We start from the raw sequence: 12,746 nt of genomic DNA, 5'->3' as shown, positions 1-12,746 counted from the left end.
GAAATTGTGAATATGCCTTTTTTGTTACCTGTTCAGTTTGAAAATGTACTGCTTTGAGATCTCATTTTTGAAGATTTCATGAACAATCTTTAGCAACAGTTTTGACATTTTGGTAATTGTAAATATTCACAGTTGTGCACATTGAGGGTTTTTCTCTCTGGGGTTTGAAAGTTGTTAATTTAAACCTTTTTAAATGACTTCTTTGTGCATGCTAACTGACATGGTAACAACCGAAGATTACAGTTTTAAAATACATGAAAGACTCTGCTTACTGTGCTAGAAACAACAGCATATAAAGTGAAGATTTAAAACTTAAGTGTGCTAGATTATCTTTAGGACTCTGCATTAATTCTATAATGTTCTTGGTATAAAAAAGGAAAAACAGCATATTTGTTACAGAAATTTGGTTAAAGTCTTACAACTGAGCTTGTATGCAAGTTGCTTAGATAAATGTAATCACCGTAAACATTAAAAACTATGGATATAAGTTCTTTCTGAATTCATATAGTAGTAACCTAGGCCTTAGAAAGAGAATCAGTACTTCTATTCAATCCCATCTTTTGCTTAGTCAGTTCTTCATCCTGGGGGTAGGAATATCCTTGGATGATACAATAGTTAGCTATTCACTCCACAGAATACCAGTAGCCCTTTCATATCTCTACTTTTTTTCCACTGACAGAATTCTGACTATTTTCTCTGTAATGTGTATAACTTTTTAAATAATTCCATTGTCTCTTGTTTCTCTGCATTGCAATCTGTCTTTCACACAGTTGCATTAATAATAATGATATAGATCATAATAGTCTTCCTAAAGCACAGTACTGACCATATCAGTTCCCTGCTCAAAACATTTGAATGGATTCTCACTGCCTTCAGAATAAAATACACAGTCCTTAACCCGGCATTTAAAGTTTTATACAAATTGACTCTAACCAGTGTTTTCTAGCTCATTTTCACTTTGCATCTCATCATGTATTCCGTTTCAGTCACTGGAGTATAAAATGTTCACCAAATGTATCTTTGCTTCTCCTAGCACTGTACATTCTCTAATACTTTGAATGCCCTCTTTCCATATCTCCATCTGTTCAAATCCTTAAATTTATTCAAAGTACAGTTCATTGAAGACTTCCTGGTAGCCACTAAAGTCATCTCTTCTGACTCTGGATGGCTTTCTCCTTTTACTTAGCAAGCCCATTTTTTCCACTTTTTTATTTAGAAAAAAATAAAAGAAAAACAGAAAAGGAAAATAGAACAAAATAGAACATTGCCATAGGCTTATCAGAACATCAGAGACAATTCAAAATATATAATAATAAATTACCAGTTCAAGAAAGGATATATATAATAGTAGAAGAAATAGTATTCATGAGTATAAATCTTTTCTTTGTTTCCTTGTAGGTTATTCTTTTGTATTTTATACATTTTCCCCCTTTTGTCCCCCTACCTCCCTTAAACAGGCTATAGTTAAATCACAGATATGTTTATATATAATTATATAGTTACACATACATTTATAGTTATATTCACCCATAGACCCACACATATTCATATATATATATATATATATATATATATATATATAATATACACACACATATATATATAGTGCAATATGAATACATATCTATATATACATAAACACACATGTATGTACACAGGCATTTAGCTATATGCATCTAAAATAATATTAGTATGGCTGACATATAATGTATATTTCTCTCTTTTATTGAATCTTTAAGTTTAACTTTGTCTAAGATCAATGATTACTAGCCGCACTTTTTTTTCCCTAATAAATTCTACTCCTGATCCTTGTTGTGTGTTTATGTATATCTCTTCTTTCCTATCCCAGCTAACTCTTCTGTTGTAATTCTGTTCTTTAACTTGCCTAGCTATTACTTTACCCCACCCCAAACATGAGTTCCTCCCTTTTCTTCTTCCCCCATGCTTTAATTTCCCCTCTCCCCATCCCTTCCTCATTTTTTAGTAAATTTTAGAGGGTGCTATACCATACATGTTATATATATATATATATATATATATATATATATACATATATATATACAGAGAGAGAGAGAGAGAGAGAGAGAGAGAGAGAGTGTTGCCTATTTAACCCATTCCCAGTATGAGGAGATTTTCAGAACAATGAGCCCTTCTCCCCCCAAATGCCTCTGCACTGGTTGGTATAACATAATTAGTATTTTTATTTTTTCCTGGGCAGTTTTGCTTTTTAAATCATGATAAATTCTGCCCCATTCTTTCTTTTGAGCTCCCTAATTGCCAAAATCAATCTTAAACATATGGTGTACATTTCCAAGTAAAAAAATATAAACATTTTTTCCACATTAAGTTCTTTGAAAATGATCTTTGATATTGGCTCTTGTTAAATTCCCTATTGAGTTTGGGTTTGGTTGAAAGAAAGTCCTGAAAATCTACAAATTCACTCAATGTCCTTTTGTTCAATATTGTGGATAATTTTGCTTGATATGGTATTTTTGACCATAGGCTTAGTTCTTTTGATTGTCAGTATATATGATTCCAGGACCTGCAGTATTTTATCATGGGTGCTGCTAAATCCTGGGTAATTCTAAAAATAACTTCACAGTATTTGAATTGTATTTTTTTTTCTTATTCCTTGCAAAATTTTTTCTTTGTCCTGGGGATTTTGAAATTTAATAATGATATTCTTATGTTTTCCACCAACGATTTCATTGAGATTTTGATAGGTTGATTTTTTTTTCCTATTTTCCCCTCATGTTCCATCACTTCAGGATAATTTTCTTGTATTATTTTTTTTTTTTTTTACATTATTGTGTCAAGGTTCCTTTTTTGGTCACAGTTTTCAGGTAGTCCAATTATTCTTATATTTTTATCTTCTTTATCTGTTCTCCAGTTCTGTTGTTTTTCTTATGTTTAAGTTCTGTTCTATTTTTTTCATCCTGTATATTCTATTTGTTATCTCTTGGTTTCTGATAGCTTCATTGAAATCCCCTTATTCAATTCTAATTTTTAAAGGGTTTTTTTTTCCATCTTTAAGACTATTTTTTTCTAGTTGGTTAATTTTTTTGTATATAATCTTTTTTTTTTTAAAGTTTTATCTTGGTTTCTCTCACTCTCGTTTAATTTTTAAATTCTTTTTTGAGTTCTTATATAAAGCCTGGGCAGGGAACTTTTTAACATCACTCCTTAGGATAGAAGAAACGTTTTTTTACTTTAGTTTTCTCCTCTGAAGATGAATCACAGTCTTCTCTATTCCCATAATAAGTTCTTATGGTTGAGTTCTTTCTAATTTGCTGGTTTCTTTTTTTTTTTTTTTTTAACATAAGAATTATTAGTGTAAGTACCTCTAATATTGGGGAAAGGGGATGGTTCCTCTGGCTTCACTTCAGTTCTCTCTTCTGACCTGGAACACCAATCCAAAAGCTCCCTCCTCCTGCCCACAGGAGTTGCTCACATCCAGCAGTATCTCTGCCCCACTGCTTCTGCCCTCATGGGCATGCTGGTTCCTTCTCGCCCAAGGCAGTGTCTGTGCAGCACAACTGGACCTGGCATTCCTAATCAGCCCGGGATCCTTCAGTCTTCCCAATCTCAAGTTCTGACTGCACAGTTTGAGATATGAAAGTCTCTCTGGTTCCTGTGGAGGCTCCAGCCACACCCAGACCACCCTAGGGGTCCCCACCTGGTGTTTCTGGGGAGCTAGCCTGGAGATGTTTGCTGCTTACACAGGTTAATCCCAGGCCTGAAGTCTTTCTTCAGATTTTCTTGGGTTTTACCAGTTCTGTCCCAAATCTTCTTGATTTTTCACCATTCTATGTTTGCCCTGAGCTGCAAATTTGTTCAATATGTGGAAGAAATATGGAGAGCTTGAAATTTACCAACCTACTCTGCTATCTTCCCCAACTCCTTCCAAGCCCACTGTTTTTTTTGCATAATATTTTGTTGTCCATATGTTTTCTCTTTCCTACATTAAACTTAAACTAATTGAAGTTTGGGTCTATGTTGTTACTCATCTTCCTATCTACAGCATCTAACATGATGCTTTATACATATCAAAGACTTACTATTTGTAGAAGTTTAATGAATTGAGTTGAATTTGTTTACAGCACAGGAGTCTTTTTCCTATGAATATGATATTCTCTTCCCCCACAATCCTGTATTAGCTGTGAAAATTTAGATATTTTACTTTTTCCCAAGTTATTTAGGTCTATCAATAGTAGCTAATATTTGCTTTATGCTGCATGATGAAAAATTATATTTTAGATATGTGTATTAAATAATGATAGACCTGTCATAGTATTAATACAATGGCATTATTATGGGCTATTTGGTTAGACATTTTAAAAAGTTTTTTTTATACATAATAATACTGTACATATACTAGAGATATACATCCTTTAATTCTCCTTTTACAATTTTTATCCCATTGTCTTGATTTCACTGACTTGATTTAACAGTTTTTGCCATTCTTCAAGTCAATCTTTTTGTTCTTTATTTACAGTGACTAAAGGAACTATATTGATGTTTATGGTGTTCCTCTGATCTCTTGGCTCAACTGATTACAAGTTGATTGCTAAAGACTGGATGGGAACATCAAATGATTACTTTATTCATAAAGATTACTTAAATAACTGATAGCAAATGGTCAATCTAATGTCTTCCATTCATTTTAAGAAGCAGATCAGATTAACTACTCAGTACTCTGATCCTTTGTCCCAGATTCATTATGAAGATGGTTGAGGACCAGAAATGAGGCACATATAGGTTTACTAGTTCATCCTTGTTATTCTTTTACAAGTCCAATACATGTTAATCATTAGTGATAATCAATGACATTTTAAAGCTATCATTCAAAATAGTTATGAGGGCTTAGAGCATGCAATATTTTACTAATTTTGCTAATGTTGGAAAAATCCTAGCAAATAATAATTTAAAATAAAATTAAGAGAAACCAGACTTGACAATCCTATTCATGCTCAACCTTTATTTAAAATATCAGGACCTAGCATAATGTTGCCTATTGGATATCTTTCATATTTCTATACAGTAAGTTAAAAATCCTTGAATGGGAACACTGATCTATTTAGAGGGAAATGACATGAGGCCCATGATTTTAAAAAATCAATAGCTATATTTTAATAAAATTGATTTTCTTTGTCAAGTCATGCATTTTAGACTTTTAAAATCATTATCCTAAGAAGGGTTCTATAAGCATCATTAGACTACCAAAGGGGTCCATGACACACACACACACACACACACACACACACACACACAGAGTTATGAAGTCCTGTTTTAGAGTAATCTCTTGGGAAATCATCCATATGCTTAATTATTTGGGTGGAAAGAAAATAACATAAAGAATTTGGCAACATCATTGTGACCGTTATAAGATGCTATGTAATTGAAAGAGGATGTTTACAAATCTAGGGAATGGGCAATGACAGAAAAAAAATGAAGAAATAATGAACATTTGATAAATACCATGTTCATTTTTGTGATGTACTATACTAGTTTACAAAAATCATGAGATTTTAGACCTTTAAACTTTGCTTACTTGGGTATACACATGTATAAGGCAAGAATAAAGATGATCAATTAATTTAAGTATTTGTTAGCCCAACTACTTCCAATCTCCAACAGGAAGATGTCTTGTGATATTTAAATTAGAGACCATAGAAATATGTATGTAATGAGTTCTACCAAGTATGTTAGCACAACATCCAGGGAAGAATTATTGTCAATATAGCTAGAGTATCTTTGTACTTGGAAATTAACTGTCAGGAATAGACTAAAAAGTAGTTAGCTTGGGGTTATAACTACTAATGTTAAAGGATTACTTAGGGGTGATAATCTCTTTGACTCCAATTCCCAGATTTCTTAGGGAAGTTATTTCAGTGTGAGAATTGTTTTTACAGTCATTACAATTATTTTTGTTTTAGGATTTGTATATTGATAAATATTTTTGTCAGAACAGAAACTTCTCAACTAAAATTCACATAAACTTTATTATATATTTCTCCCTAACAGTCAAACAAATCTAAATGATAATGAGTATAGTTGTCTGTAGTTGTTTGTACGTGTCACTTTTGGTTTTTATAGTTTATTGTTAGTAGAAAGGTATGTGTACTTTTATTTTTTTTTTTATAATTTAGTACTGTCATTATACATTATAATTGGCTGAGCATTATTGTCTCTTAGCATAGGCTTATTTGCATTGTTCTAATCACTGCACACATACATACATTATTTTGCCTTTAATTTCTTCACTCTGTATCACTCCATGTGGATCTTTCCATATTTAAATCATCTTATTTTCTTTTCTTACACTGCCATAATTTCCCCTTGCATTTATATTTTTTCAGTCATTGCCTCATCATTGGACTTATTTAGTTTCCAATTTTTTATCACAATTTATACTACTCTGAATGTTTTTGTGTCCTCTGGGTCAAAAAAGGTAGAAATAATTTAGTATTATCTTCTCTTGCATAATTCTAAACTCTATTCAAAGACAGTTAAACCAACTGACAACTCTGCCAACATTGAATTAGTAGGAATCCAGGAATCTTTCGTGACCTCCTATCCCCAGGAGCTCTGCTGGAAGAACTATTGGGAATTTCTTCTTCAAGTAATCTCTCAGGTGAGTTTGTATTCTTAATCTCTAAATCAGATTCTTAGATAAACTAAGCAGAATGAAGGAAACTTCTTAACCTTAATTCTCAGATGAAAGAAAATTAAGGAATGGTACTAGACAAAGAATATTAGGTCCTTGTTGTCTAGTATATCTCTGAAACTCCTTTTATTCCTACTATCAAGGAAGAACACTTTCAGAAGAAAAGCATAATCTGCCAATGATTGCTTGCCACTCTATTTCAGAATCAAATATTATACTCTCATGTCCCAGGAGAGAGAGATTTCATATAAATGTTATAATCTTTTTTCATGTCTCCAATTTGCTTAAAGTCAGTATGGATGAGTCTGTATTACATATGTAATCTGTCTGCTAAAAAAGTAATTACCCTTGCTACAAATACTAGGATTTACCTGAGGACCAGGAATTCTCTGGTCTAAGGGAAAACCAGATTTTATTTCAGTGGCATTCTCCTTTGTTATTATTCCTAAAGGAGGGATTATTGCTAACATATGGATCTATCTTTTCCTTCAGGTAAATTACTATACATATCTTTTTGTGTATATGCTTTGCATGGCTTATATGGTGCTTTGAATTAAAACTTTTTAATTTTTACTCAGGGATTAATGGGACATCATTTTATTCAATTTAGATCCTATTTAATATGTTTGGTTGTATTATGTTTTCTGTGTTTTTTTTTCCTCCCATCTTTATGCTTTCTACCAGTGATACAATCATGGCATATCATTCCATTAAGTAAAGAATATCAAGTTGAAGTTCCTCTGAACCTGGATTTCTTCCCATGAAACAAAACACTGGTTCTGACTTTTCCATATTTAAAAGGAGTAAGTTACTTTGTTTCTCTTCTTACTACTTCCACCCTCCCACTTTTCAGGAAAGATTTTCTTTCCTTCTGTGAATACTAACTCCTTTTTGGAGGAGTACCAGAATAAAGGGTCAACTGCTTTTTAGGCTCTTGTTTGTTATCTATTACCATAATACACAGCACCAATAAATAAAAGTATATTGACCCCTTCCTTCCACAAATTTCATGTTCAAAGATAGAGTTGTATATTTTCTGGAGAGAAGCTGTTTGTTTTCCCCTCAGTAGTACTGAAATCCCACTGACATCATTAATGAAAAATAATTATTTCACTGACAAAATTTAAATAAAATAGGTATATGCTCTAAATCTTCCTGAGTCTAACTAGTCATTTTAGTATACTTGTAAGCTGAATTCTACATGAAAGCTAGCAAGCTCCTATCTCCATTGTTAGAGATTTCTCTACATGTAATTGGGTCATTTATGTACTATGTTGATTGCCTGTTCAGTCTTTACCTTTCCATCCCTTTCTCACAACATCACATTTTATGTATTTGACTTAGCTATGTGCTAGTCAAACTTGACTTGTGTTTAACGTCTAAATTGTTCTTAATGCATTTATTTCCAGCATGTAATTTGGTGGGAGAGTAGGCTGTGATAAATCTACAAAAAGCTGCTGTCTGAGATATCATAACAATTACATAATCTTAGAGTTGGAAGGAATTTTAGAGGTCATCTAGCCCAACCCACTTATGTAGATTCCTTTAATAGCAATCTTGACAAGTGGTCTGAATATTTAAATACCACCAATAATGGAAAATTAGCTCATGAGGCAGCCCATTCCATCTTCATAGAGTTTTAATTAGCAAGTTCTTTCTTACATTTCTTTTTATAGCCTATTCCCTCCCTCAATAAATTATATTCTCCCCCACATACACACCCATAATCTGCTTCCCACTAATCCTTTCTTGAAACATGATAAATAAGTCTCATTTCTTTCTATAAAACAAACCTCAAATTTTTGAAGCAGTCTATTCTAGTCTTCTCTTCTCCAGGCATACCATTCTTGATTCTATCCAATGACTCTGTTATGGCATGGTTTCAAGTCTGATAACTGGTAAATCTATCCTCTTTCTGACATATTTCATTAGGTAAATATCTTTTCTAATGTACTATCAAAAAAAAATCTATATATTTCATGTTGAATAATATAGAATGCAATAGTGTTAATTTATTTCCAAAGAGTACCTTCCTAATTTTATATTAAATGTCATAAGAGCAATCAAATAAGCACAACTCATTTTATTAAATGCAGAAATTGAGCTATAAGAGAAGACTGCATTTTTGTTGGTGGGGTAACTGTATTTGTCCAAACATTTTGCTATGGAACTATTTTTTTTTAAATCCTTAGATCTTAAGAGTGCTAATGTGTTTTAATAGGCTATTCTTCTCTACTCCAGTAAATCTCTCTTTGTCTCCCTCTCTGTCTCCTTCTCTGTCTCTCTTTCTCTCTCTCTGTCTCCCTGTCTCTCTGTCTCTCTGTCTCTCTGTCTCTGTCTCTGTCTCTGTCTCTGTCTCTCTCTCTCTCTCTCTCTCGCTCTCACACACACACACACACACACACACACGACATATGTACACCCATTATACTTTAAAATGAAAATGCATCTAATACACAAAAATAAAATTCTTTGGGGATCTTAAAAGTCAATGCTGGCAATCAAATGAATTACATTAAATTATAATTATATTAAATTATCTTTGTCTATATCAATCAAACTTACTGAACAAGAAGTTTCAAAATATGTGGCTACAATGGTTTGATAAATCCTTTATGATCCTATCCAGTGTGTCACCCTCATGCTCAGTAAAAGAAAATATAGATGGTTACATCCTGGAGGTCATTATTAGATAGAAAAGTACATGTCTTTTTGAACAGACTGAAGATCACCTATATGACTTTTTCAAGAATTATTCTTCCTTAAACAGAAAAATTCAACAAATCTAATTGGTATATTGTCTATCTTACATTTTAGTCTTCTCTTTCAAAGAGAGAAGGGAAGAATAATGCCAAAATTGGTTGATGTATTAATCAGAGTTCTTAGTCTTTCTCTGTTATTTTCCTATTTAGTTATTATAGTCATGTGTAAATCATTCTTCATTCTGAGTGGGTTCATATAATTCTTCCCAAATTATCTAAATTATTCAAAGGAATAATTGCTGGCACAGAAATCCCAATAAAGTTTGCTTAGACCCAATTTGTTTTTAAGTTCTTTCCTATTTAGAAGTGCTAAAATAAATGAGTGTGTTTATGTGTATACACACATACACACACACATACATAACCAAATTATGTATTTGTGCATGTACATGCATAAATATTACATGTGCATCTATATATGATTTATGCATATGTATATGTACGTAGAGGTGCATATGATCAATTTTTGATTTTACAAATGAAATCCTTCTCTCAGATTCAATCAAACTAACTGGTGACTCTCATATCCTATATGATTTTAGCATATAGACTTCCTCACACTTAACAATTAACCCCTTGAAAGGGACTAGTGAAAACAAAAGTACATTAAATATTAGACATTTTAGAAGGGAAGTGGTTATCAAAAGGCAGAATAAATAGTTTTCACTTCCAATAATTAGTATGAGTAATAATAATAACACGATGATTATTTGTTATAATAATTATTAATAATGGTTTTATCACTTCATTCTTTTATCCTTGATTTGAGTGAACTGGAATTAATATCACTGCAAGTATGGTGTAAAAAGGTCTGTTTATTAATCTGTACTATAGTCCTACTACATGAAATTGTCAAAATATAATCTTAGTTAATTTTAATTAATATATTTTTGAGGTAAAACCTGATTATAATTACCTCCTATTACCCCCAGATTTTTTTTAGTGAAGATATATTTTTAAAATTATATCATTAAAATTTTAATTTGTTGTTGGAAGTTTTCAGGAATGTCCAATTCTTTATAACCCCATTTTGGGTTTTTCTAGGCTACAATACTGGAGTGATTTACTATTTCCTTTTCCAACTGATTTAAAAGATGAGATCATCGAGCCCAGGGTCACTTTAAGTAGGCCAGATTTGAACTCATGGAGATGGGCCTTCCTGATTTCAAGCACAGTATGTTCTCACTGTGCTATCCAGCTGCCCAAAAATTGGGGAAAAAAAGAATCAATGTTCATCCTGTTTATAAGTTAGCAAATGAAAATGAATTAATTTCTCAAAAGGACAAATAGGATGATGACACATAGAGTCTAATACTTTATCCAAGCTCATGTGTCTATGTCATTCTGAGTAGGTGATTTGGAAAATTAGATGAATTTTTCATAGAAAAATATAAATTCAGGATGATCTAAAAGCATTAAGTCTAACCAGTTATAAACAATAATTCTTCTGACTCTGAATAGCTCAGCTTTTTTTTTTTTTTTTAATCTTGCTGGAGTTTATCTCCCTCTCCTTCCCTAGCCCATAGCATTGCCTCTTTACCCATCATCCTCAATGCCATTTCTCTCTCACCAACACCCCTGAGTCTCCCAGCCCTGGTATTTGCCTCTTATGTAGTGTCCAGGTCTCCAAGTCATTTCCAGGTGTTGGAGGAAAACCTTCACACCCAGGATTTCTATTTTTTCAGCAAGTCCAAAACAAATTCTTTCTCCCATTTTCAGGAAATGCTTTATATATAGTCTTCCACAATTGGAATGTAAGCTCCTTGAGCTCAAGAACTGTTTTCCTAGCTCCTAAAAACAAAGCATAGTGAGAAAAACATAGTAAGTATATAAAAATCTCTCTCTCTCTCTCTCTCTCTCTCTCTCTCTCTCTCTCTCTCTCTCTCTCTCTCTCTCTCTCTGTCTCTCTCTCTCTCTCTCTCTCTTTCTCTCCCTCTCACACACACACACAAATGCTCAGACATAACTCTTTTAGATAGCACTACTTGTTCGAAAGTTGTTTATTTTTTCCCCCTATGTCAAGACTAAATTTACCTCTTTCTGGTTTTACTTTATGGTACTAAACAAAGCAAGTTTCTTCCCTCTTACCCATGCAACTTTCAGATTTTGGAAGACAACTATCCTGCCCCAGCTGAATCCTCTCTTCCATAGGATAAACTATTGAATACTTTGAATATCTTCAGCACCTCATAATCTTGAGATTCTTCAATATCTTAGTTGTCTTTGTTTAGATACTCTTTAGCTTATTAATATTGTTTCTAAAATTTAACATTTACAACTAGCAACACTTTCCTAGATGTCTGATCAAGGGATGGAGTGCAATATTTTTTTTTTCCTCTTTAGCGTGAATACAATATTTCTCTCTTTACTAAGAAGAATTGAAGGGCACTTGATTATTTTTAACAGATCAAAAGAAATATCCACAATGATAGTGAGGATAGATTCTTTGAATATTATGAAATTGACAACCTTTTTCTCTGGGGTGAAAAATATGCTTCAAATTTACCAATAAGTCAACAAGACTTTATTGAACTCTATCACTCTGCTAGTTATAGTTGAGGTAGATAAGAAAAAGATTATGATATCATTGGAGATAGGCATGAAGCTTCTTAATAAGGATCTAAGCTAAATAACAGGAGCACAAACTTATTGATGCAGAAGGCCAAAAAGATCTATTTTTTTTTTTTTGTACAACATGACATAAGGAAGTTTTCTCCTACCCCAATTAAATGTTATGACTAAAATTTCTTACTATAGCAAAACAGCATAATTTGTATTTCTATGTTATAAATTGACTGTACAGACTAAAATGACCTTAATAGGACAAGTAAGAAAAAATGTGGTGGTGAGGGGGGAAGTGGTTAAATAATAGAGGCAAAAGAATTGACTGGAAGTTTTCTCTTTCTTAGCAATCATTAGGCAAGTTCAAGAATGTTGATAGATTGAGAGGTTTGGAAATCAGAATTGCTGAAAAGTATACTGTTAACCACAAGTAAATGGCTTCCCAGAATGAATCTTTTCTTTTATTGTCTATTGAGCAATTGTTCTTCAAATTATACAATAACTAAATCAATTCAAATTATACAATGGTGAATGTGTGTTTCTTTATTAAGTTGTTCTGTTTTTCTCAGGTAGAATTTATGTTAAATGATGTAATAGTTACCATGGGAACTGTTCTGTAATGAAGGGATTCAGATAGAGCTGAGAGCTGGTGAAAACCATCAAACACAGAAGTTCTATTTGTTCCCAAATCAATTCATTATTAATTAAGAACCCATCATGGTAAGTGGACATAAGTGCAAAAATGACATTTAAAG

The 12,746-nt window shown here is 32.4% G+C and overlaps 1 long non-coding RNA gene across 1 annotated transcript; it reads left to right on the top strand.

Annotated features, from left to right (window-relative positions):
* The first annotated feature begins 6,517 nt into the window (after positions 1 to 6,517).
* LOC116423008 lies at positions 6,518 to 7,470 on the top strand. Its single transcript, XR_004233497.1, has 2 exons — positions 6,518 to 6,634; positions 7,352 to 7,470. It is a non-coding gene; the product is annotated as an uncharacterized LOC116423008 (long non-coding RNA).
* Positions 7,471 to 12,746: the final 5,276 nt, after the last annotated feature.

This window comes from Sarcophilus harrisii, chromosome 3 (assembly GCF_902635505.1).
Source record: "Sarcophilus harrisii chromosome 3, mSarHar1.11, whole genome shotgun sequence".
In the NCBI taxonomy this organism is placed as follows: Eukaryota; Metazoa; Chordata; class Mammalia; order Dasyuromorphia; family Dasyuridae; genus Sarcophilus; species Sarcophilus harrisii.
The sequence above is the reverse complement of the archived record's forward strand: the minus strand, read 5'-3'. Positions and strand labels throughout refer to the sequence as shown.